Source organism: Morus notabilis, unplaced genomic scaffold (assembly GCF_000414095.1).
Source record: "Morus notabilis unplaced genomic scaffold, ASM41409v2 Scaffold844, whole genome shotgun sequence".
In the NCBI taxonomy this organism is placed as follows: domain Eukaryota; kingdom Viridiplantae; phylum Streptophyta; class Magnoliopsida; order Rosales; family Moraceae; genus Morus; species Morus notabilis.
The window spans coordinates 19586-24185 of NW_010361197.1; the positions used below are offsets into that span (position 1 = coordinate 19586).

The 4600-nt window shown below is 37.2% G+C and overlaps 1 non-coding gene across 1 annotated transcript; it reads left to right on the plus strand.

Moving 5' to 3' along the window:
* The first annotated feature begins 205 nt into the window (after nt 1-205).
* LOC112091737 lies at nt 206-312 on the plus strand. Its single transcript, XR_002902286.1, has one exon. It is a non-coding gene; the product is annotated as a small nucleolar RNA R71 (small nucleolar RNA).
* Nucleotides 313-4600: the final 4288 nt, after the last annotated feature.

Genomic DNA, 4600 nt, shown 5'->3' on the forward strand with positions numbered 1-4600 from the left:
GATTCCAACCGATCAGGACCTATTGGTGCTGGCAGTAGCACTAGGTCCGGTCCAAGTGTGGGCTTTTTCGGCTAACTCGTTGAGATAATCAAAAGCCTCCTCGGGATCCTTTTGGAGAAACTCACCATTGCACATCATCTCCACAAATTGGCGCTCTCAAATTGTGAGTCCTTCGTAGAAATAACTGACAAGGCGCCAACTCTCGTAACCATGATGAGGACACTGATTTAACAGATCCTTGAACCGTTCCCAAACTTGATACAGAGTTTCATTGTTCTTCTGGGTAAAGGTCGAGATCTGTCGCTTCAGACCATTGGTCTTATGGTGAGGGAAATACTTGTTGAAAAATGTTGTCGTCATTTCTTCCCAACTTCCAATAGACCTAGGTCGCAGAGAATACAACCAGCTTTTAGCCTTGTCCTTCAAAGAGAAAGGAAAGAATTTCAATCGCATAGAGTCCGCGGCTTCAGCTCGGTTGTGAAAAGTGGCCACTACTTCTTCAAACTCCCTAATATGCACGTATGGATTCTCGCTCTCTAACCCGTGAAAGGTCGGCAAGAGTTGGATCATGCCCGGCTTGAAATCCAAATTCGGCATATTAGGGGGAAACATTATGCATGATGGTGTGGCCGTACGCGTAGGGTGGAGATAGTCGTTCAACGTCTTCTGCTGGACCTCCTCGTTTTGAGCCATCACGAACGGATTTGCAACTGCTAATGAGGCTGGGGTCGAAGGAGGACTAGACGTGTGGGAAGAAACTTCACTAGGGTTTTCCGGTCTTCTTACGAATCTCCCTAAATCGTCTCTATAACGATTCATTCACTCTACAACGTTTCACTTTTTATTTTTTATTTTTTTATTTTTTATTTTTTATTTTTGATTTTTTTTAAACAAAGAAAACAATAATGTAGAATCGCGAATCGCAACCCCCAAGAGTGCTCCCAGGAAAGATTGGTGGGATGAGGCCTCCTTAAAAACCAACCTCCTAGACAGAGCAACGTTTCCAGGAAAGACTGGTGGCGTAGAACGCTAACAGGAACCAGTCTCCTAGACAGAACTCCCTTAGTTTGTATTTTTCAACGTTTCCACAAAATTACTTGAAAATTTTATTAAGTTTTATGACGTGTTTTATGAAATGTTATATGTTAGATATTAGTACCCTAAGTTAATACTATTCTAAAACCTAAGGTTATACAAATTATGACAAATTAAGAGTCCTAATTTAATGTCTAAATTGGTCACCTAAAAGTCACAACCTAAAAATTAATAAATTTAATTCTAGTTATGAAAGGAAAAATAAATGCAAATTAAAAGAAGAATAACAATAAAAATGAAAACTAGCAAACTAATTAAAAGTAAATAAATAAATAAAAATGAATGTTATATTTAAAAGAATGGGTAAAGTCACGGAAATGTTAAATGGAAACTAAAGAGAACTATAAAACAAAACCAAAATAAAAGAAAACGGAATGGACAAGAGTTATTAACAAAAGAAACAGAAGAATGCAAAAAGAAAATGTACAAAATAAAAGTTATATAACAAAACTTAAAAGAAACTGACAAAACTTAAAGACTCAACAACACGTTTTAAAATCTAATAAACTAAAGAAATAGAAGACACAACATAAAGTGTTACAAAAGTCAAAGACAACCAATTACGGACACAACTAAGCAAATAAAACAAAGATGTTGTCAAAAGGTTTTTTTTTTTTTTTTTTTTTTTTTTTTTTTTGCAACCAGCAAAACAAAACCCAACAATTCTAATCAATAAAAACGTAATAATACATATGTAATACTAGCAAAGCTGAAAGGAAAGAAAAAAAAAATAACTGTCAAACCAATTAAGTAAACGGAAAACAAAATGATAGTCAGACTCAGACAACATTCAACATTTTTTTTTGAACGAATAAAAAAATAAAAATAAAAAAGAAAACCTATCACACTAATGAAGAAAACTTAGCAAACCGCAGGAAACTGAAAAATGACCACAAGCTTAATACGACAAAGTAAAGGTTTTCTTTTTTTTTTTTTGTTTTTTTGTTTTTTTTGAAACCGGCCAAACAAAAAAAAAAAGTAAAATAGATAAAGGACTAATAGTACCCAAAAACAAAAAACGCACACACTAAAAAAAAAAACTAACAAAACCACTAAATCACACTAAAAGACAAAACCAAAGAAAATGAAAACAGAATATACAAATCACACTAACAAAAACGTACAAACCAAATCAAATCAGTAACAAAAAACACACGACTAGAAACTAAAAAAAAATAAAGTGAAATTAAAATAAATAAATAAATAATGTACGTACCTCTTTAACTAATTATCTATTGAACAATCTTGTTGACACACCTCCCGGTAACGGCACCAAACTTTGGTTACGCCCAAACATATACAAAACAAGCGGTCAATTGTAGCACAATTAAGATGGTCGATCCCACGAGGAAGTGACAAATCGAACAAGAAACGATTAGCAAATAAAAAGCTTTAGGAGATAAATAATAAAATAAAAATAAAAGAGAATGAAATTTTTGTTGAGAAGTTAAAGTATAAGAAAAATATAGGAGAAAATTATATAATTAAAACCGGTAAAGCGTCGAGATTCCCCTATATGCTTCGTTCACCCGAATGGATTTTGATCCTTGAGATTACTCAATTGAAAGTTTCACATCCCAAACTAACAATCGGAAAATATATATTTGAAGAACATGTGAATTAAAATGTATTCGAGTGAGTAAAATTCTTACGTTTAGTATTAGGAAAAATCATCTTAAGAGAAATCTAAGAGCGACAATATACCATTGGCAATATCGCAGTAAAAGACTACTCATAAAACAATATCTATCAATATATAATATCATGCAACAATCACATAAAAAGAGCTTGACTAGATTTATATAAAAGTTGACAATAAAATATATCAATATGAGAAATTAGAAGTAGATAGAAGAAAATTAATCACTCAAATATATAAACTTTGAAGAACAAATGGAGAATTAAAATCCACTCAAGATCACTTCACATATAAGTTTCTCTCTAACCTCACCAAAGAGAAAAAATATGTCTAAACTTAGGCTCGAAAATTAACAACCTAACCACCTTGACATGACCCTATTTATAGAGTTTTTGGGCCATGCCTAAAAGCCATCAGCAAATGAAAACCATAGGAAAAAAACTGATTCCAAATTAATTGGAATTAACACGGTTTAATGGAGAATGAAGGCTGAGTTATCCGTGAAATTCAACGGAACAAAACGGGCTGAAGAATCCCAACAGGTGGGACACGTGGCGCGCGGAGAAGAAGGAAACGTTGCTCACCGTGGACATGTGGCAAGCTCTGATTAGCGGAGAAGAAGGTTCTACACAATGGGGTCCACACGGAGTAAAGACTTGACGCGCGAGAGGAAGGAAATCACCCAGGGGGAAGGGCGGTGCGTGCCAAGCGCGCTTGCTGGCGTGGGGAAGCAACGGGGGAGCAGCTGGGGCCCGCGCCTGGTTCGTGTAGTCCACGACACGTGGCAGCTGGGATGGGCTCGCTGCTTCTCGGCTCGGCTCGGCTGGATGATGGGCTGATGCTCTTCTGACTTTCTGGGCCGAATTTGGGCGTTTCTTGGGCTCAACTTTTGGGTTTTTCTTGATAAACTAGACCAAATCCTAATTGTTTTCTTTAAAAACCTGAAAAATAAAATAAATCCAATTAAAATTAAATCCTCTAAATTTAGGAATATTTGAAATTAAAATCACAAATTTGATAAACTAATTTGACAATTATGAACATTAAAAGTGCAAATGTGTGCACTTATCAATCCCCGACTAAAGCATCGGAGGGGCGCTAGACGTAGAAGCCTCCTCCTCGTCTGGCTTGCCTTCGATCAGGCGGTCGATGCTGTCCTCATCGTCCCAAGGATTGGGGATATAGTCCTCGATCTTTCTTAGCATCGGATCACTGTTGGTGGAGAGAGAGGAAAATTCGGTGGCTGGAGAAGGATCCAGCCTCACAAGTGGCACGGACGATGGTCTCCCTCGACGGTTAATCCTTTTGGGTGCCACGACTGTGAAGGAAAAATCTAAGGTCAATATCTTATAAGCCGAGAGGGGAGAGGAAATAAGTTCGGTGTCTAAAAATGCTAAACAAGCTTAGTGGAGTAAAGTTAAGGCTAAAAACGACGACTGTTCAAGTAGGCGACGATGATTCTAACCTAAACATGATCAAGACGACGACTATTCAAACAAAACGTCGACCATTCAAACGAACCCAGAAAGCCACACAAGAGTCCAGGCCCACAAAACTCAACAGACCCACTCAAAACTCGCATAACCAATCCAAAACATTGTGAAAAACATTAAAACCAAGTTCTAGCACCCCTATTACGCCATTTTCAACCATCCCCCATCCCAAGTAATCCACTGCAAAACCAGGACACAAATAGAAAATCCAGGCAAAAAAGTAAACACACAACACACCACGATAGACAACAAAATGGAAGAATGGAGAAGGGATGCTTACCAGAAAACTAAGAGCGAGAGGGGCGCAAGAACTTGGAGTGAACTTCCCCGAAGAATCACGAGTTTGCGAGTGGGGAGTATGAAGAGCGGTCCT